The sequence below is a fragment of the Heterocephalus glaber genome, unplaced genomic scaffold (assembly GCF_053883595.1).
Source record: "Heterocephalus glaber isolate CG9 unplaced genomic scaffold, H.glaber_assembly_v1.0 deba00001757, whole genome shotgun sequence".
NCBI classification, from domain to species: Eukaryota; Metazoa; Chordata; class Mammalia; order Rodentia; family Bathyergidae; genus Heterocephalus; species Heterocephalus glaber.
In genome coordinates, this window is record NW_028258454.1 from 3114588 (window position 1) to 3137344 (window position 22757).

General features: G+C 41.8%; 1 protein-coding gene and 1 pseudogene across 10 annotated transcripts in view; both read right to left on the reverse strand.

Annotated features, from left to right (window-relative positions):
• The window catches only part of Pde8b (phosphodiesterase 8B), a 241082-nt gene that overhangs the window by 42451 nt on the left and 175874 nt on the right, over nt 1-22757 (reverse strand). The gene's annotated exons all lie outside the window — the stretch shown is intronic.
• LOC147821236 (protein Spindly pseudogene) overlaps nt 1-22757 on the reverse strand; it is a 45983-nt pseudogene that overhangs the window by 17001 nt on the left and 6225 nt on the right. The window contains exon 1 of the transcript XR_015447379.1: nt 1-22757. This exon is cut by the window's right edge and continues 6225 nt beyond it. The product of XR_015447379.1 is annotated as a protein Spindly pseudogene (transcript).

The following is a 22757-nucleotide window of genomic DNA, read 5'->3' on the forward strand; positions in this document are numbered from 1 at the left end:
CTTCAGCAGGATGCTGGAAGCCCAGGCATGGTCTTCTCCAAACTCTGCCCGATATGTCTCCTCCTCTTTCTGATGCTGGAATAAATCGTAGTCATGAGTACAACTGCCTCTGAATCCTTGAGTGTTTCCAGGGACTCACCAAACAGGTGGGTGGTTCTGGGACCTCAACAACACAGCAACATTTCTGGGCTGCACATAAAGGCTTCTATACTAAAAACTATATAAAACTTCGGAAACAAACTAAAAACCTAAACAAATGAAGTATCACACCATGTCTGTTTACTGGAAGACTCAGTATCATTAAATATAGATTCTCTCCAGTGGATCTATGGCTTCAGTGCAAACCTAAAAGTAAACCTTGCAGGCTCTTGGGCAAATATTTAGAATTGCTTGTAGTGCTGGTTTGGTATTCATGAAATTTCTCAGGTGTTCTTTGTCGTGTAAGTATCTAATTTCTCCATCGATTTTGAAAGATAATTTTGCAGGATACAACAGTCTAGGTTGGAAGTTATTTTCTTTTAGGGCTTGAAATACTTCACTCCAGGCTCTCCTTGATTTGAGGGTTTGTGTTGAGAAGTCTGCTGTGATTCTGATGGGCTTTCCTTTGTAGGTGATTTGTTTCTTTTCTCTAACTGCTTGTAGGATTTTGTTTTTCTGTTTGGTTTCTGGGATCTTGACTATTATATGTCTAGATGTAGATTTTTTTTGATCATGGCTAGTTGGAGTTCTGCATGCCTCACTTATCTGTCTGTCCAATTCTCTATCTCTGTCTGGGAAGTTTTCCACTGTTACTTTTGTGAACAGTTTTTTTATGTCAATTGTGCTTTCTCCTGTTTTTTCATGGACTCCTATCAGTCTTATATTACTCTTCTTTGCACCGTCTAGCAGTTGGATTGATTTCTCATGGTCCCTTACTATTTTTAAGAAATCTCTATTTTCATGGTCTCTAACCACAATCCTGTCTTCTATATCTGATATTCCATCTTCAGATTCCCTTAATCTGCTGTGGATACTTTCAATGGACTTTTTGATCTCCTGAATATCTGTTTGAATCTGTTTCATGGATTCCATTTCTTTCTTATGCTGGGTATTCATGGCTTCTAGCATGTTTCTGAGCTCATCTATTTTTTTTATCTGTTTCTGTTCTAGATCCTCTAATCATGTCTTTCACTCTGCTCACCATCTCTGTAGATATCTGGGAGATTATTTCTGCTTTGAATTTTTCTAGAGCCTTATTCATCTATTTTGTTACTTCCTGTGCTACCAGTTCAGGGTATCCAGGTGGTTGGTTATGGGACTTTTCCATCCCATTTCCCCCAGGATTTACCCTTGGTGGGGTGGAAGTCTGAGTTTGTGCCTTGCTTAAATGTCTCCTCATTTTTGTTTTTGGTACTGTCCTTGGTTTAACTAACTCCTGGGTTGATAGTCTGAAATTGCTTGTTGTAGGTATCTTTGTTGCTTGTAATTAGAACCCTTATGGAATGATTGCTTCTCAGAGGTGTCTTCCAGATATAGCTGGTCTTTAGGTTTTGAGTCTCTAATGACTCTAAGGCTATCTCATTTTCCTTATACTAGGAAGGTTCATTAACTAGATCAATCACAGCACCTTAGCCCAAGTGATACAATCAGCAACACCATTTGCATCAAGAACATCTTCAAAAATGACATTTTGTGGTAGTTATTAATCTATCACCTGAGTAAATATTATCAAGCTAATGCTAAAACTGATATAGAAATGCAAAAATAATAGAGAATGAAACCAGCTGAAAAATTTACATTACTCGACTCTGAGATTTACTAGAAAGAGAGTACGCAATTGGCATGTAGGTAGACAAACAGATGCAACAGAGTCCAGAAATAGATCTATGAGTATAACATACAACCAACTGACTCTGGTAAAGATGCCAAAGCAAGCCAATGAGGAAAAGAAAGTTATTTCAACAAATGACTGAATTTCAATAACTGCATATGGACAAATATTAAGTTCGATCCTATTTGATGTATAACCAATAATAATTATATGTAAAAGGAAAGACCACAAAACCTTTAAAAGAAAATATAAGATATCTTTAGGATTTGGGGACAGGAAAAATTTTCCTACGTAGGTCACAGAAAGCAGTAAATCTAACATATTGATAAATTTAACTTATCAAGTTAAAAATTTCTGTACATCAAAACACTGCTAAATGAATGGGAGTCACAGTGGAAGAAAACATTACCAAATATATATCTGGCAATAGATCTACGTATAAAGTACTTCTACAACTCAATAATAACAATCCAATTAAAAATGGCGAAGGCTTTGAATAGACACTTTGTAAAATTGATATACAAGGGGCAATAACACATGAAAAATTGTTTAACTTCATTAGTCACCAGAGAAGTGCGAATTAAAACTTACACATCTGACAGAACAGTTAACATCATAAAAACATAAGGGTGCATGTAACTTCTCATACATTGTTTTGGGGAGTGTCAAATGATAAAACTACTCTGAGAAAAGAACTGGTATTTTCTTATAAAAGTAATCACGTATTTAACCTATGACTTAGCAAGTGTTTTCCCAAGAGAAGTAAAAATACATATTTACAAAAAGGTCTGTACAAGAATATTCACAGTAGTTTTATTAATAAGATCCTGAGGATAAAGCCAAACCAAGTGTCCACGAATGGGAGAAACAATAAGACAAACCATAGTGTATCTACCCAATAAAGTACTGCTCAGCAATAAAAAGTACCAAATTGATACACTGGAAAACACAAGTCTCAAGAATATCACACTGACTAAACAAAGCCTTACATATTGTGTACATATTGTAGGACTCCACTTTGATAAACTCCTTTAGCAGGCAAAACTGATCTATGGTGAAAAACATCAGATCAATGGCTACTTCTGGAAATAGGAAAGGAGAGACCAACTGGGAAGAGGAATGCACGAGCCTCCGGAGTGGTGTTGCTGCTCTCTGTCTTGTGAGGGATGTAAGTCTGTAGGCGATTGTCAGAGGTCACACAAAGGCACAATAGCATTTGTCCCTTTCTTTTTTTTTTTTTGAAACTATTGGAATTTTATTTTAAATTTCTAAATTATTTGTTTCATATGCTTGACTCATAAACTAAATCATGTATATGAATACAAAAATGAATGTAAGTGCTTTAAACATGAACAAAATCCTGCTACTATATATATATATATATATATTTTTTTTTAAGCCAAATTTTCCATTTTTACAACACTGAAAAACTAAGTAAGAAAGTACATAGGAAAATATGATTTCAGTGTTCTCTCTTCAGATATATGGCTTTGTGTGGAGGTTACTTAAGCGTTCACATGACTTTAAAAATCCAGATACAATGCAGCCAATAGATTTATATGAATTTTAACAGTTTATTCACTGTGACTCATAGAAGCTCCATGAAGGGTAATCAATTAAGAATCTCTTTGGTTTAGAATTACAACCAAACTTTCAGCACTTGGTCAGAGAATCCTGAAAATGCCAGGACAGGGAGAAATGGGTAGGTGCCAGTAATCCACGAGAAGATCATGACAATCTTCTCTAAGCAAGTAGTAGCTCACTTATATCAAAGAGAAGTCTTTACTGCTGAGGGCACTGGGTCTCTGGAGTTGATTTGGAGGACACATATAGAATAGGATGCGATTTCTTATAAGATTCCTTTTCTAATTTGCTTGTAGCTTCTTTCCCTTCCTTGGCTTCTGTCTGAAGCTTTGCTTCGGCAGCTAACCTGGGACAGTGGGGTGTATTTCCACTTCTTTTGCTTAAGGGCTCAGGGTCAGCTGGAACATCTATGAACTTCACACATTTCTTTTCTTTCTTCAGCTGTATATCCATGGGAAGATTTTTGTGAGGAGAAAAAGGGGCTATGGGCTTGTTTGTAGAAATCAGTTTTTGTAACTGCAAGTTGGTATCTTCTAAATTATTAGGATAGGATTTTGCCTCGTCTTTCTGAGATGGGAATCTAGAAACTTCTTCCCCATCAGCATTGTTGGCACACACATCTTTAGGGATGGTTATATCCATAGGTAGCACCTCACACCTCCTCTTAAGTACAGGCACTTCAGTTTTGTCTTCAGGTTCATACTTCAGCTTTAATTCATCTAGTTTAGCTCTTAGTTTCATATTTTCACTTTCTGAAAGCTGTAGGCATCTTTCATTTGCAAAAAGTTTTCGCTCAATATCCAGGGCTTGCTGGCTCTCAAATAATGCTTTCATTTGCTGTATAGACAATTCACCTCTGGTGCTTTCATTTTCTTTATTTAAGTTATCAAGTTTTAGCTGAAGTAAATCTGTATAGAAGGTTTTGTCTTCTAGAACACCAGAACTGCCTGGCACGGAAGGCTTAGATTCCATACTTTCATATAAATTCTTACATTTCTCCAGATTTCTAATTTCACCTAAAAGATGTTTTATTTCACCATTCTTCTGCTCCAACATGGCAAACAACTGTTCCTGCTGCTCAAATTCAGTCTGAGATCCTTTCATCTGTAGCAACGTGGAAATTTGCAGCTCCATTCTTTGCATCTGTTCTCTATTAAATGCATTCTGCTTCTTTAGTGACTGATACTTGACTTTCATACTTACAAGCTGGCGTTCCATTGCTGCCCTTCAATCTTCCACCTCTGCAAACAAAGAGTTGCCTTTGCTATTGGGATCCAAGGCTTGCTGGAGTGGCTGATTCAACTGCACCTGAAGATCTTGATTTTCTACACGAGCTTTCTCCAAGGCATTATAGTAAGAAACTGCTTGTTTTTCCTGCTCTTCTTTCTCTTCTTTAAGCCAGTCTACCTGGTGCATTAAGTTATTGCTAAGACTTTCTAGCTGTTCTTGTCTGTACTGTAGTTCATTCACTTTTTCTTTGAGGGTGGTCTTCATACTTTCCATTTCAGTCAGATCCATCTGAAGAGTCAGCATCTCCGAAGACATGCTTTCATGTACACGCTCAGACCTTATCCATATTTCCTCTGATTTATGTGCCAGGAGTTCCTTCTGGTGATCTACTTTGTGCTTCAATTGCTTTTCACTAAGCCTAGCTTCATCTAACTCCACTTTCAGTTTTTCTAACTTATTTTTTAGTTCATTCATTTCTTGTCCATGGGTTCAATTCAACTGCTCTTCTAATTGCTCCAGCTGCACTTTCTGTTGTTAATAGCTTCACATTCACAGTTCAAACTTTCTAACATTCAACTCTTGAGTTCAACCTCTCTCTGAAGAGTGTATTTTTCTTGTTCATAATTCTCAAGTCATAGTCATCATTTCATTATGATATTTATCCAATTGATTCTGTAGTTTGTTCTGGCTCTCTAGCAGTTGTAAACCCTACTGTGCAGCTGTTAGTTGCTCTTTTTCAACCTCTTTAAGCTTGCTTTGAAGATCTGCAATTACATCTGCCTCCATGTTCTTTTCCCATTTTGAGCCTACTCTCTCCTCACTCTTCCCTCTAGCTGCAGCAGCCTGTGGCTTCAGGTGAGCGCTGCTCCGGATGCCCAGATTTGCTAACCCTACCGCACCAAAGAAACAACCTTCCATTCATTCTCTGTGCCTTTCTTTATATGTGAATCTTACATAAAATGGAAGCAACCTGAGAACTATGGTTACAGAACAACATGCATACTACAGCATTTAGGGGAAAAATACTAATGCATGAAACTTATTTTGAAAAGGAAGATGGATTGAAGGATCCATAGAGGGATGTACATTTGGAGAGATATGTGAAATGTAAACACAGTAAAATGTTAAAGGTAGAATCTTCATGGTAGATATTCAGGTGTTCACTATCAACATCTCAACTCTGCTGTATGTGCGACAATTTTCACCAAAACAGGAGAAAGAGTTGGTTGGAATGTGGGCTGAGGACGGGCTCTGGGTGTCTGACGATGTCTGCTCCCTTATGTTGTGTGGAAAGCAGCTGAGGACACTTTACACCAGGCCTGGCCAGTACCCCTGAAAACATCGTTATTTGTTCAAAGGCACTGCTGGGAGGGGCTGGGCAGTGGCCACAGGTATGATGCCACACTGGGACCCTGAGTAGCTATGTGGCTGAGTGTCAGCTTCTTCTTCTGCTGGAGAAGATAAAACTATTTTATTAGGACTTGATGACTAATTGAGATGACACCTTTAAAAAGCCCAAGGTCTGTCACAAAACAAACATTCAGTACATTATAAATATTACTGTTTATGTGTCATCATTTTCAGATACAGGCGTCACTTTGGAATCTCTTTGGCTTCATGTCTCCTCTGCATATCTAAGTGACCACTGCATCCTGTATCACCTCAGCTCAGCACATGGAGCCCAGAACCTGACTTCCCTGCCCCCGGGCCAGTGGAGGCCTCTACTGGCATGCACAAGACTGCCCAGGAGGATTTAGGGACAGCCATGTCCAGGATGCCTCAGTACCTCACTCGGCAGAAAACTTGGCTCATTATTGGATGAAAATATCTCACATCTTTTTCTTCTTTTTCATTTGTGTTGAAGATGGGGTCAACCATGACTCTACTTTTCTTTCTGTTTGTACACAGCTGAGTGCTCTCCACATGAGACTAGAACACAGACTTACTCTTTCTGTGTAGTTTCAAGTATCTTTCAGGGGACTGGTTTGTAAGAAATGATATTGGTGCCCCAATTCTGAACAACTGTAGATTGTCTAATTTCATCAGAAGGCGTTAGTCACCTGCCTAGCACCAGAAAAGGCCCTGGTTGGCACTAGAGGGGACAGCATGGGAAAGACACCAAAAGCTGCCTGTGATGGCTTTCGTGGTGGGACAAAACCTGAACCAGTGCTGGGCTGTGACAGTGACAGGCACTGTGAAGGGGTCATTCCACGGAAGAACTGGATTTCTAAACCTTCTGAACATACACATATGGGAATTCAGACCAGGATGAGTCTGCCACGTTACAGGCAGGGATGGGGCCTCATGCTCAGACTGTTACCTGACTGACCTTACAGGAAACAGGAAGCCAGAGCAGGTTTTAAAGACAGAAACAAATGGACCAAGTGTCAAGTTGCAGAGAAAAATCTGACGGTGTGGTGCAGGACACAGGATGAGAGGAAGTCTTAGCTCATTGACTGAAGAAAGTTGTTGTGGTTAGTGTTTAGATGTCCCCTCAAAGACTCATGCAAATAAGATGGGACTTTCTTTTTGAGGGGTAGTTGAATCTGGAATGTGTGATGCTGGAGGTAAGGGCACATGCTACTAAACCACTACCCGTGAGTGATTAGTTTGGCACCACCCTAATCCCAGTAGTCTGAATAAAAAGAGGCAGAAAGATGCTGTTAAACCCTCTTTTTCCCTTTGCTGCCTTGTGTGCACCATGTTGTTCCTGCTCTGCCATGTCTGTTTATCTTTCCTGCCTTGGAGTTGGCTGATTATGGACTGACACTTCCATGAACTGTAAGCCAAATAAACCCCTTTAACTTTGGGTGTCAGGTATTTTGTCCCAGCAACGAGAGAGAAGTAACTAACACAAAAGTAAAAGTTCTTTTGGAGAACAAAAGAGTTGGAAGACCAAACAGGAGATGGTGCTTTCTTCTCTAAAAGCTGTCACTGAAAATGAATGCTAAAGGTCAAGATTTCTCCAGGTAATAAACAGAGTTTCATACCTGAGGATCTATGTCCCCTGGAAGGAAGCAGGAGTCACAGAGGCCGGCCCAGCCCCACCAGCCCTTGCAGGTGCACTGGGGCTTACAGTTGCACTCTGCAGAGGTGGACAGGGACTGGCTCAGAACAAGAACAGCTGCGGAGACTGTGACTCACACCAGCTATGTTCAGAGCCTCAGGCAAATGTAAAACTCCCCAGGCTACCAATATTCTAGTATTTCCAGAATCAAGGCCAAGGTCACAGCCAGGAAGATGGCTGGAAAGTGTGCTGTAAGATGAGCTCAACAGAGAGAGTCCACAACACAAGGCCCAGGACTCGGCAGGGCTGAGGATCCAAGAAGGACGCAGGAGGTAATCAAAAGGCTGGTGCACCTTCAGCAGCATGGGAGAGGAAGGGGGTTCTGAACCTGAAGCAGGCTCTCACCCTTTATCTTTTTATGTAAAGATCCTTGTTTTGTGTTTTCTTGGGAAACCGGCGTTTACACATTCCTTATTCTTTTTAAGTTTATAAATAACAGCCTATGTTGTCTAAAAAGAATTTTAGCTCCTGTAGAAGCTGATGAGCAGGGAAGGCCCCAAGGTACCTGGATGTCCTGGGTCCTGTTGGCCTCAGCCTTGGAGGCTGCTCCTGTCCTGCCGCCCACTGTCCCCTTGCAGCTGTTCAGTGGGGCCCAGAGCCCCCATAACCTTTGGTTAGGTGTTTTAAAGACATTTCAGCTTCAATGCCACTTTAATTTCCTCATGCAGATCATGGCTCTAGAGTCACTGCTCAAACAATGCCCTCTGGGTGCAGATTCCTCGAAAGATGAAGAAACACCCATGGGTTCCTCTCCTGGGCCCTGGAGCTGCTGCTGCTCTGGAGGCTGCATCACCGCTGTGGTGAGCTCCCCAGGCACAGATGGACACTCAGTTCTCAGGTGGCAAAGACCTGTCACACCGTCGACAGTGGACCACGCACACATCTAGGGAAGTCGGAGCCACTTAGTTCTTTCGAGCACACACTGTGACGGGTGCTCAGCTCTGGGCACGTGTTCCCTCAGGAGGAGGCACATGGCTACTCACCCAGAGCCCTGTGCTCTCAGCTGGCCGGTGTGTGCTGTTCCCTGCAGGCCAGGCAGTGACAGAAAAAGAAAAAGACTTGGGATTTCAGCCCTACAGAGTCCCAAGGATGATGATTTATCAAAGATGTTTTTAAAATAGTAGTTCTCATTGGGTGTGATGGTGCATACCTCTAATCCCAGCTACTTCGGAGGCTAAGGCAGGAGTGTTGCAAATCAAGATCAGCCTAGGAAATTTAGCAAGATCCTGTCTCAGAATAAAAAACAAAATTTATAAAGGGTTGGGAATGTAGCTCAGTGGTAGAGAGCCCTGGGTTTGAGCCTCAGTAGTGTAGCAACACACACACACACACATACACATACACACACACACACACACACACACACACACACAAACTAGAGAGAAAGAAAAAAGAAATGAAGGAAAGAAAGAAAGAAGGGAGAGAAGTTTCATGGCCTAAAGAGGGTGAGGTGAATTGTTCCAATTTAAAACACAGTAAACAGAAAACCAAATGAATCCCCTCTGTGCCATTACTTCCCCTACCAGATCTCAAAGCCAGGAAATATTAATGTGGAAGAAAAAGAAAAAAAAAACCCAGAACAAAACCAAAAGCCAGCTTGCTGAATCAGAAACTGAGGCTTGGGAGGTAAACTGAGGGATGAGCTGGTGCTGCCTATGTCCCAAACCTCATTATGATCAGGAAGTAAAGTGCCATGGGCTCAGGCCATGCAGACAGGGGAGCTGCAATGTGGTCACCAAGCCCAGGGAGAAGCCAATGGCCCATGGAATCACCTGTGCATTCAGGAGCCACAAGGGTGGGCTGGGCCCTGTGCTGGAACTGGAGAGAGAGTGGGTGACAGGCAGGGGCTGTGCTCAGACAGACAGCAGCACATCCCGCCCTGGGCTCTTTGAAGGGTTGTGGCTGTGCTCTGTGCTCCCTCTGATGCACATGGCTCCTGGCTGCTGGGCACACATCTGCCACTACACAGCATGGCCTTGCTTCCAGGACACAGACATTGGTCCAGCCAGGCCCAGAAGGGAGCAGAAAGATGATGAAGACATGGTCCCTGCCGCACAGAACCACAGTGCCTATTCCTCCCTGACAAGACACAAGGGTCACCTGCTATCAGCTTGGCTTCCAAATGTATTTTGGTTAAACCAAAATCCACTTTTGTGTCCTTTAGCCTGGTGGATTCTCACCTTGGCAGGACACTGGAGCTGGGAGTGCTCTCAGAAGCCTGTGGTGTGAACCTTTTCCCTGGAGACAAGTACCTGGCCCAACAGGCCCAGTGCTCCTTAGGATTACAAGCTGTCTCCCAGGAATCTGTCTTTGGCTTCCATTACAGCTTCTGGGCCAGCATCCAGCACCTCAGTGCTCACAGCCTTGTTAACCCTTCTGCAGATCGGCACCTCTTCACGATCCTACAGGAGACTCAGAGAAGTATTATCCCAGTCTCTGCCAGAGCCTCTGTCTTAGTTATTTTCCTGTTACTGAGCCAAAACACCCAACACTCCCAAGCTAAAAGAGGAAAGGTTTATTTCAACTCACAGTTTGTAGAGGTTTCAGTTCATAGTTGGCTGGCTCTAAGACAGGACAATATGCCAGAGGGGCATCCCAGAGGAGAAACAGTTCATGGCAGGGTGGGCAGGAGGCAGCAAGCAGCAAGCCTCCCTTTCCCTTTTTAGTTCCATTCAGGCTACAAGCCTATTGGCTGGTGCCACCCACACTTAGGGTGAGCCTTCCTGTTATTCACACCCAGAACTATACTAAACTAGTCAGTGGACTAATCCAGTCATTACACCCATAATCCAGTATCACATGCCCATGATCCAGCCACCTCCCAGAAGTCCTACCTATGAGCACATGAGGCTTTGGGGAGGATACTAAGATTGAAGCTTAACAGTCCCTCTTTGTAGACATTGGTTCTGGTCCTATGTAGTACAAAGACTAGGTTAACACATGTGGAGTAATTGGCAGCCCTGAGACCCAGCTTCTCTCTCCCTCCTACTTACCCCAAGGACACACGCCTCACCTGCTCAGCTTCCCAGTCTCCTGCCATCTGTCAATAAAAGCAATGCTGAATCTACTCTTTACAGGGTAATTCTGGGTTTAGGGGTACACTTGTCCTGAAAAACAGGAAATCCAGCTTTCTTCAACCTCCTGGAAGGGGCTCTGAATCCCACCCCTGAAACCTTCAGCACACCAGGGTGAGAGGCTGCTGCAAGTCAGAGTTCTCCAAAATATGACAGGGCAAATTTAGAGAGAAGCATCCAACTTCTTCCCCTCCTCATTTTTCCCATCAGTGGCTCTAGAAGAGAAAGTACTTCTTGGAATTTTGCTACCAGAAGTTATTGAATGAAGTACCATGAATGAAGGTGTAGAAGAGTGACTAGCACCCTCAGCAAGGAACGTGGCTCTGACTGTGGATGGAACGTAAGACCCTTTAGGCAAAGGAGCAGGTGGCACTGGGTTGCTTAGAGTTTTGCACTGGCCGCATTCTGCCAAAGCATGATGGGGAAAGAATTCTGAAATGCTGCAGCTCCAGACGACAGTGTCACACAGGACTGCATGCTATTGGCAACCTCTGTCCTTGAAGGAAGCACTCTGATGACCTTCACAGGCAGTGGGGGCCCCAGGCTCCAGCCTTTCCTGAAGAGGCCCAGGGAGGCCAGCTGGCTACCTCACTATCTCAGCCTTCCCACCTTCTTCTCCAACGTGACTGTAACTGCCTGGCCCACACAGCACACACCACGCCATCCTGAGGGTAGCACTGGCTTCAGCCCAAGCAGCTCGCAGCAGTGACCCCATGCCCTGAGGTCTACAGCAAAATGCAGAAGAGCAGGGCCAGCAGGTGTACAGCCGAGCCTCCCCACCCCACACTACGAGGGGCCTAGCCAGGCCTGGTCACCCTCTCCTCTCCTGTCTCTCCTTTCTTCTTGGCTTCTGCAGGGGATTCCTCCCCCAGAACACACATTGTTCCGCTATTCAAATCCACCTTAGCCAATTCCTCCTGCATGAGGCCATCTCTGGTTTCCGAGGGTGAGTCACAGTCTCTATGAAGGCTCCAAACAGGCACTGGGATTTCTTTTATAACCGCGTTGCTAACTACTTATGGTTGGAATCCTGGCTCCACCACCTATGTCCCATGTGGCACCTAGACAGGTTCTTAACACTTGGAGCCTCAGTGCTCTCATCTGTAAAAAGGGGGTCACAGTTTCCTCTGTGTGGGAGTGCAGTCAGTAATAACAGGTTGGCCTATGACTGGTACTGGCAGAGTAAGGCATACGAATCGTCAAGACACACTCCATCTATGATATGATATGAAAATACAAGCTCCTCAATTAACTTTGCTGAGGTGAGTTCAATCATATCAGTGGGAGATGTGTCTGGAAGCACCAATATCGGACACTGTCCTGGAGGACCTGCTGTAGTGGGGCAGCAAGAGTGTGTGTTGCAGTTTATATCTGAACATCCCCCAAAGTTTTGTGCTCAATAGACAGGACCCTGGAAGGGTGATGGTGGGGCCATGCTGCTAAATGTGATGTTGGGAGGGAGGGTCAGAAGAGAAGGTTGCTGGGAGTGTGGGCTGGAGGGTGAGTCTCCCTCCCTGGCTCCACTCTTTTCTCTCTGCTTCCTGGCCACCATGATGTGAGCAGCTTTCCTGCTCCCAGACCCTTCTGCCAGGCAAAACACAGGCTGAAACTTCTAGAAAGTAAGCCAGAATAAACCTCTCCTCCTTTAGGCTGCAGGTGTTGGGCCTTCTGTCCCAGGGATGAGGGAAGCAATAAGACACGGTGTCAGTACTAAACCCTCTCCTTAGGGGAGAGAAGTGGCTGAAACCATCACAGAGGGGACTCCACTAGGGCAGGCGAGCAGATCTCTAGGATGAGAGGAAGGAAGAGCAGCCTAGACAGGGAGCAGCGGGTAGAAGAACCCAGGGCAGTGAGCCTGGTGTGTGAGAGACCTGCAAGTGGCAGGGAAGGAGGGAGCAGGCAGGAGTGTCACCCTTCATGACACCTGCCAACTATTTCCTAGATGACGAGGAGCCAAGGGGAGCCCTTTAGAACAAGGACTGGGGACAGCATGGGATAAAGGCAAAGTGCACAAATATCCGGATCTAAGCCTATCATGAATTTTACTGATACAAAGCAGAGGTCATCAACTCTGGCCCAGGAGCAGGCTGCCTGTTTCTGTAAAAGTCACTCTGTTATAACATAGCTGTGCCCGCTCATTTACACCTGGCCTGTGGTGCTTTCAAAACACCATGGCAGAGCTGAGCTGAGTAGTTGCAGTGGAGACTGTAGGGTCTAAAATATTTACCATCTGGCTCTATGAGAAAAGAAATTCCCAACCCGATTCAATGGAAGGATAATACACAATCCCTAAATAACATCAAATTATAAAATACTCCTTATTGTAAATTCTACCGAACCAATTGATTCGCACAAGTGTTTTGACTGATTTTTGCTGACCTCTTGTACCAGTAGACAGTTTATAGTTGTAATTGATGAATGAGTGGAGTTTCCATGTGAATGTTAGTTGCTATGTTCATTTACATTGAGATAGAAGCAAAGTAGCAAAGATCATATAGGAGTTTCACTCATTTGTTAATGAAGCAAACAACTTTTTGAGTCAAATATGTACTAGTTTTTGAATTCTGAAGGTATATTTCTTCAATTTTTTGCCCTAATTTGTAACATTTGCTGATTTTCTCGGTCCATTATGGGTGTTTGAAGCTGTAAACATAATACCCCTGAACGTGGAAGGCATAACTTTATGTGACATTTACTCAATAAAGATAAAATAGATACATGTAAGCTCAAGAGTATAGATAGTAGTAACATATTAAGAAGTGATGGGCCGGTTATTTAGCTCAGTGGTTTCGCCGCCTGCTGCGCAAGTGCAAGGACCCGAGTTCGATCCTCGGTACCAAAAAAATAGAAAAATTAAAAAAAATTGTTTAATTGCATGCTTATACAATTTAATCTTTTTTTTTTTTTTTTTTTTTTTTTTAAAGAGACTGGGCCTTGCTCTGTTGCCAGGTGAGCTCTGAACTCTGGGGGCCTCAAATCGTCCTCCTGCCTCACCATTTTGGGTAGCTGGAACTACAGGCATGTGGATCCAGCTGTCCAATTTAAGTTTTTAATAATGACTGTGTCAGTCGGCTTTTCATTGCTGTGGCCAAATACCTAAGAAAATCATCTTAAAGAAAGAAAGGTTTATTTTGGGTCATGATTTCAGAGGGTTCAGTCTGACTCCATTGCTTTTAGGCCTCTGGTGAGGCAGAAATACCATTGCAGAAGGGAGTGGTGGAGGAAGGCTTCTCATTTCATGGTAGCCAGGAAGGGCGAGGGGATTGAGAGCAAGCCAAGGACAAGACACACCCTCCAAAGTCATACCCCGGTGACCTACTTCCTCCAGTGGGACCCACCTGCTAGTAGTCCATTAAGCCATGAGATTATACCCCTCGCCAACTCTCCAGGTCTACCTCTGCACACAGTTGCACTTCGAATCAAGCTCTCAATACATGAATCTTTGGGGGATACTTCATATTTAAACCATAATGGGCTGATTTAACAACTGACTTACACAGTTACATAAAATAATCCATCTTCACCAGCTGGTATAAGCTGGCTCTCACACACACTATGGAGGCAGAGGGCAGGCCGAAGCCTGGGGCAGGAGAATAGGAGTCCTAGTGGGTGAACTGCAGTGGCAGCCATGGAGTCTGAGCTGTGATGAGGACACAATCTTGTGCTGTGAGGTCACTGGGGCCCCAGAAAAGCGGGAACACCAAGAGGGTTCTGTGGTTTGGTGTATGGGAGGCTGAATGAATGGGTCTATTAGTCATGCCAGGAATGACAGGGCAGCAGAGAAGTGGGGACACAGTGCTCACTGAATGAATGCATGGCTGCTTGGCCCAGGCCAAGCCAAATGCCAAAACCTCAGCAAGGAAAGGAATGGATTCCTTCTGAGGCACCCGCCACATGCTGGTACTTTGGAAAAAGTTTTCCCAGGGATTGCTAACATCCATAGATTGCAAAAATAATTGGTAAATATGTAAAACTTAACAAAACTCAGGTTTCAGGTAACATAAAGTTTCTTGGGTTCTATTAGTAAAACTCTCCAGGATAGCAGACTCTTGGCAATTGTTCAAATGACACAAATCATATTAAAATGCAGCCTTTGAAATTCAAATTAAATTTGGGGCAAAACCTCTCCTCCCCAAAGACAACACAGTATCACCTCTTTAGGTGCTAAGCTTAACTGCATTACAGATGAATAGATAACATTACCCTTTTTGAAGTAGCTCAGCTATGTTTCCCATTCATTACTGTTACAGTTTATATCTAGATGTTCCTCCAAAGCTCATAAGCTCAAAGGTGGGGCTTTTTGGAGGTGATTGGATCATGGGCATGATATTAATCAGTGGATCAGTCCACTGATGAGTTTATAACTAACTGTGATGTTGGGAGGCGAAGCCCGGTCAGAGGAGGTGGGTCCCTATGGGCGTGGTCCGGAAGGGTGTATCTCCCTCCCTCCTCCCTTGATCTCTCTCTCTCTCTCTCTCTCTCTCTCTCTCTCTCTCTCTGCTTCTTGTCTCCCCTGCCACGTGCAATTCTCCTCTGCCTTGGAACCAACCAACTATGGAACCTCTACAAACTGTGAACCAAAATAAACTTTTCCTCCTTAGAGTTGTGGGTATTACATATTAACTAAAATATTACCAAACCTACCTGACTTTTCTTAAGTCATGCTAATTTTTTTTGTTAGGCCTCTAGTACAGAGATCCTGTGGCCCTGCTGGAGTAAGTTATTACAGGAAAGGGGGTATTAATAGTATTATGCTGTATTAGATAACTTTCCTGTTTCTGGACAAAATATTCAACATCTGAAACTTAAAGGAGTGGTCTATTTGGTTCATGGTTTCAGAGGATTCAGTCCACAGTCAGTTGGCCCCAAGGTAGAAGCATTATGGTGGATTGGCTTGACAGAGCAAAGCTGCTTAGTTCCTGGCAACCAGGAAGCACAGCAAGGAAAAAGTACCAGACAAGAAAGGACGAAGGGCCAGATATAGACTTCAAGGTCACGACACTATGACCCACTCAGACACACCCAAGAGTGTGGTTTATTAATTATCGAGTCTGCTCCCAAGCCAATCATGTTGACACTCCTACCATCACACATGCAGGCGGAAACTATTTCCAGCTCAGAATCACAGTTCCCTCCTTTCTCATTCTCCCAACGTTTAATGAAGTGAGAGAGGACAAGGTGAGAGAAGAGGGAGGACAAAGAAACTTTCTCACTTGTGCAGAGCACTGTGCTGGCCATGACGGGCTGTATTTCTGTCCAAAGTGAAGAACACCTATGTCTATCTCAAGATGGGCCCACAGGCCCAGAGCGCCCTTGGTTTACCTGCCCCTGGTCAGTCAAGTGATTCTCTCTTGGCTTTGGCCCTGCAGACCTGTGGGGCCTCATGCAGCTGTCATAACCAGTCCAACAGATACCACCACACCAGACCCAGAACTGTCTCTCCATCCTCTGAGCCCAGGACGCACCAGCCCACACTCACAATCCTGCCACTGAGTTCCCAGCGTCCCTCTTCCCTCATGGCAGCACAACCTCCACGGCCCCTGACACACAGCAGGTACTCTGTTCACGCCTGCTCTGGGGTCAGCTCTTCCAAATGTGGTTTCTCAGGGAAAAATGTGGTCTTGCAGCATCAGAGTCCTTTCTTTGAATAGCTTCTTGTAAATATGTTCTGAAGCTAAGTGGAAAAATTTGGATAATTTTGTTTACTTGGTGGCTTTACCAAATATATTCACAAATACTTTGGACACCTGCTGTGAGTAGGGTACATATGTTCAAACTCTGTACTGAAGTGATACATCAAAGACATAACACATGCCTCCAAATGTGAACAGCCAATTTCTGAGGCAACTGAGGTCATGTTTTCCATTATACTAGCCTTTTCTTCAATTTTGTTTTAAGGAGTCGTACCTGGATGTTTGCCTTCATGAATAAGCAAATATTCTTGGTAACACCACGTGAACTGTATATTGATTACACACAGATTAAAACTCTACATGGAATAGTAATTTGGGAAGGGAGGTCTGGAGGATCAGAGAGACAATGAAAACAATCTTTTTGGACTACTTTTAACCCAGAAAAGGATCCTGCTCATGAACTAATGATTGGAGTTTACATCATCTGAATCTCAAAGCCATTCAGCTTGACCAACAGCTCTCAAACTCAAGCACATTTGAAGCCTTGTTAAAACAGTGCTTAACCTACCACCAGAGTTTCTGAATCTGAAGGTCTGATTTCACAATTCTAACAAATTCCCAGGAATACTTCTGTTGTTACTTCAGGGAACCATGCTTTGGAAACCATTGATCAAGTCTATCCTCCAGTGAGTTCCTCAGATAGCTTTTCCCACTGAATGCTCTGTCGACTTATACTTCATTATTTTCCATGGTGGAGAGCTTCCTATACATTAAGACTACCAAATTTGGGCAGCTGTATTAAATGATGGTCCCCCTGATGTTGAGGCTGATATGATCCCTTAAACTTTCTCCTGCTTCTTTTTGTCTTCAGGTCCTCAACACCCCTTTTTCCCATGAAGCCTTCCTAAAATGGAGGGCCTCATTCTCCATCCAGCCTACTGCCTGACACTTTGCATCCTTCATATCTTGTTCTAGATATTTCTCACTGGCTTAGTCTTGTGCCTCACCATTAAAGTTCTCTAATCTGTACAATTTCAAAATTACAGATAGTGAGTTTAAAGCCAGCCTGAACTACATAGTGAGACTCTTCATCTCAAAAATAAATAAATAAATGAATAAATAATCAACATGGATGAATAGAGGAGGAGCTACTCAGAGTAAATCAACTAAAAACACAGCAGCTAATTGGAATACCTAGTGACAACAAATTTAGGGACCACAGCACAGCGGAGGTGGTGAAAGAAATGAGTGGTGACCAGTGGCTAGAGAGAGGGACACAGACATGCGAGATTTAAACAGCCTTGAGAGGTAGGCACTCAACCTGCTGGAGAGGACACTGAAGGGGAATGGAGCACTCTTGGGCTGTATCTGAGATGGCAACAGCAACCCCCCCCCACACACTGAAACAAGTTGTGTGACTGGTTAGAGAAATACCAGTGGTGGTGGAACAGAGGAGGCTGTATAAAGACAAGGAGGGTCCAAGGGTACATGGGATTGGAAGCAGATCCAGGCTGTCCCTGCCTAAGGGTGCCACTGCAACTTGGAGAGTGATGTAGAGACAATCACTGTATGGAGACATGGGTGGGCCACCAAGAGACATCCACAAAGTTACTCACTGAAGACTGGCCCCAGCCCCCACAATGTTCTGGAGGCCAAGATCAGCCCCATGCCCAGCACTAAACCTACTGCAGACTTGGTGGAGTTATATAGCACAGTTCTGGGCTCTGACTTGGACACTGTCACAGAACTGTGGACACTAGAGAAATTGTATTATGTCTTTTTTCCTTTGTTCATTTCATTTTCCTTTTTCTGTCTGGTAGGTGATTTTTTTTTTAGGCTACACAATTTTTAACCTTTATTTTTGTTTTGTTTTATGCATCTTCTTTTTTTCCTCAATAATCTCTCTTGATTTTATGATATTTTCATGTGAGTGAACACTGTCTTTTGTCTTTCTGGTTTGCTTCAATATTATTTTGCTTTATCTTTCATTCTGTCTCTCCTGCCCTCAGCTCCAGTTTCCCAAAGCTTGAGTGATCATCATTTGTTCTCTAGCCTTGCTTCTACTATATTTCTCTTCATTTATCTCTCTGTTTTGTCACCTATCCCTCTTAAATCAACCCCGCCACCACCACCACCACAGGGTAAAATCACTCCACTAAAGAGAAACTCATTTCATAAAGTTCTTAGTTTATGTTGGATTTGTTATATAACTGTAGATCTTGCTCCTAAAGTTAAAGGTACCAAATTAATAGCTATCACAGTTTGCCAGTTTTTAGACTGTGCTTTTGCTATTGTTATTGATAACTGTACTACTTCAGCCAGGATGTCATACTTGTTTTAATTAGTTCTTCTCCCTTGTATGACAACACGTGATTGTCAGGGGTTAATAACCATCACCATAGTCCAGTACCAAAGGACTGGGTGCTGAGCCAAACAGCAACTTCTCATCCTTAATAAACTGGGAAGGTAGGATCTTGGGACAGACATGAAACTAAGAACCATCTTCACCAAGAAGACATCTCTGAAGAACAGACATTTCCTAGGGAGCCCTTGATAATAGTGATAAAACTATCTGCCATAAGACATTTATATCCATCCACACAGAAAACAAAATGAAATTAAAAAAAAACAGAAAATGACAAGAAGCAGAAGTAGAAGTAAAATGCAACTCCAGATCTCCAGTCCTCCCTGGACAAGTCCAGGGAACACCAAGATAGAGGAAATAGGAAGCCACTCACCTGTGTTTTCTGAAATGATAGCAGCAGAAGTAAAACAAAGGACAGGTTAATGAGGCTACAGAGAAAATAATCTCTCAGGCAAAAAAAAAAAAAGAAAGAAATGATCAAAATGAAGGACATGTTCAATGAATCTAGAGTAAACACAGATTTAAAAATAGAGGAGTTTAGGAAAACAATGGAAACCATGAATGCCCAACATAGAAAAGAAATGGAATCCATTAAACAGATTCAAATAGATATCCAGGAGATGAGAAATTCCATTGAAAGTATACACAACCAATTGAACAAAGTTGAGGATAGAATATCAGATCTAGAAATCAGGATTGTGGTTAGCAAACACAAAAAGAAAGATATCTTAAAAATAGCAAAGTACTATGAAAAATAAATCCAATGGCTGTAAGATGATGCAAAGAATAACAACATAAGACTGACTGAAGTCACTAAGAAAGCCAAAAAGAGTATGAATGCCATAAAAAAATTATTCACAGAAGTAATGGCAGAAAACTTCCCAAACATGGAAAAAGAATTTGATATACAAATAAATGAGGCATATAGAACTCCAATTAGCCATGACCAAAATAAATCTACACCAAGGCACATAATAACCAAGATTCCAGAAATTCAGCACAAGAACAGAATATTAAAAGCTGTTAGAGAAAAGAAACAAATCAACTATAAAGGAAAGCCCATCAGAATTACAGCAGATTTCTCAACACAAACCCTTAAGTCAAGGAGAGCTTGGAGTGAAGTATTTCAGGCCCTGTAAGAAAACAATCTCCAACTCAGATTAATGCACCCTGCAAAACTACTTTTCAAAATCAATGGAGAAATAAGATACTCCCATGACAAAGAACAACTGAAGAAATTCATGACCACCAAATCAGTTGTACAAAATGTTCTGAAGGATATTTTACAAAGAGGTAATGAAGACCACAATTCCAAGAACACCAATAGAAAGAAGCCACCAGGCAGGGAAAGCAATTAAACAGAAGGAAAATACAAGAAAAATAATATAACATCAAGAAAATAATATGACAAGGATAAGCCAATACATATTAGTTATAACTATCATGGTAAATGGTCTCAATTCACCAATCAAAAGAAACAGACTGGCAGAATGGATCAAGAAATAAAAGCCAACAATATGCTACATATAAAAAACACATTTAACTAAAAAAAATGCATAGACTGAAAGTCAAAGGATGGAAAAATAATACTTCATGCAACAGGTACCCAGAAAAAAGCAGAGGTCACTATTCTACTCTGTATGTGAACTTTAAGCCAAGACTGATCAAAAGAGACAAAGAAGGTCACTACATACTTATTAAGGGAAAATTCCAAAAAGAGATAATAATCATAAATATATATGCACCAAATACCTGCACACCCACTATATAAAACAAATATTAATGGGAATGAAAAATCTAATAAGCACTAACACAATTGTAATGGGGGACCTTAATACCCCACTGTCACAAATACATCAATTGGACAAAAACTCAAAAAAGAAATATCAGAACTGAACCAAACTTTTGAACAAATGGACCTAGTAGATGTCTACAGAGTTCTACCCCACAATATCAGAATACACATTTTTCTCAGCTGCACATGGGACGTTCTCCAAAACAGACCACATACTAGCCCATAAACATGCTTAAGTAAGTACAAAGGAATTGAAATTATCCCATGCAAATTACCTGACAATAGTGCAATGAAATATGAAATCAACAGCAAAAGAAACCACAAATTCTCCATAAACACATGGAAATCAAATAACACCCTCCTGAATAACCTATGGGTCACAGATGAAATTAAAGAAGATATTAAACAGTATCTACAATTAAATGGTAATGCCGACACAACATACGGGAATTAATGGGATGCAATGAAAGCAGTTCTAAGAGGGAAATTTATAGCAGTGAATTCTCACATCAGGAAAACAGAACAAGCGCAAATAACCTAATGTTGAACCTCAAACATCTAGAAAAAGAAGAACAAGTCATTCCCAAGCTCATTTGAAGGAAGAAATTATAAAGAACAGAGCAGAAATTAATCCAGTTGAGACTAAGAAAACAATACAAAGAATCAATGAATCAAAGAGTTGGTTCTTTGAAAGATTAAATAAAAATGATAAAACCTTAGCCAACCTTATCAAAAAAAGGAAAGAAAAGACTCAAATTCATGCAATTAGGAATTAAAAGGGTGAAATCACAACAGATCCTATGGAAATTTAGATTATCAATAGCCACTTGGAGCACCTGTACTCTAATAAGATGGAAAACACAGAAGAAATGGACAGATTCCTAGATGCATATGAATTACCAAAGCTGAATCAAGAAGACATAAAAATTCTAAATAACCCAATATCAGTCAATGAAATTGAAAATGTAACAAAAATCTTACCAACAAAGAACAGTCCAGGTCCTGACAGTTTCCCTGCTGAATTTTACAAGAAATGTAGAGAAGATCTAATGCCACTACTCTTCAAACTCTAATGAAACTGAAAGGGAGGCAATACTCCCTAAATCATTCTTGGATGCAAGTATTACCCTGATGCCAAAACCAAAGAAAAACCCAACCCCAAAAAGAGAACTACAGGTCAATCTCCCTTATGAACATAGAGTAAAAATCCTCAATAAGATACTAGCAAACAGAATGCAGCAAATCATAGAGAAGATTATACACCATAATCAAGTAAGATTCATCCCAGGGATGCAGGGATTATTCAATATACACAAATCAATAAACGTAATACACCATATCAATCAAGCCAAAACCAAAAATCACATGATCGCCTGAATAGACACAGAAAAACCATTTGACAAATTCCAACACCCATTCATGATAAAAACCCACAGAAAATTGGAATGGATGATTTTTATTTCAATCTGATAAAAGCCCTCTATGGCAAAGCAACAGCCAACATCATAATAAACGGTCAAAAGCTGAAAGTTTTCACTCTAAAATCAGGAACAAGACAAGGATGTCCATTATCACCACTTCTAGTAAGTATAGTTCTAGAAACATTAGCCAGAGCAATTAGACAAGAGAAAGAAATAAAAGGAATAATGATAGAAAAGGAAGAAGTTAAATTATCATTATTTCCAGATGACATGATACTCTACATAGAAGACCCCAAAAACGTCACCAAAGACTTCTAGATGTAAAAACCAAATTCAGTAATGTAGCTGGATACAAGTGAGTACTTAAAAATCAATAGCATTCCTATACATAAATGACAAACTCACTGAGAGAGAAACTAGGGGAAAAAATTCTTTCACAATAGCATTGAAAAAAATGAAATACTTAGCAATCAATCTAACAAAGGAAGTAAAGATCTTTACATTGAAAATTACAGTACTCTGAAAAAGGAGACCGAAAAGAATATCAGAAAATGGAAAGATATCCCTTGCTCTTGGGTAGGAAGAACGAACATCGTGAAAATGGTCATACTTCCAAAATTGTTATACAGATTTAATGCAATCCCAATTAAAATACCTGCAGCATACCTCACAGAACTAGAGAAAATATGCCTAAAATTTATTTGTTACCAGAGGAGAGACCTAGAATAGCAAAAACAATTCTGGGCAACAAAGGCAAGGCAGGGGCATCACAATCCCT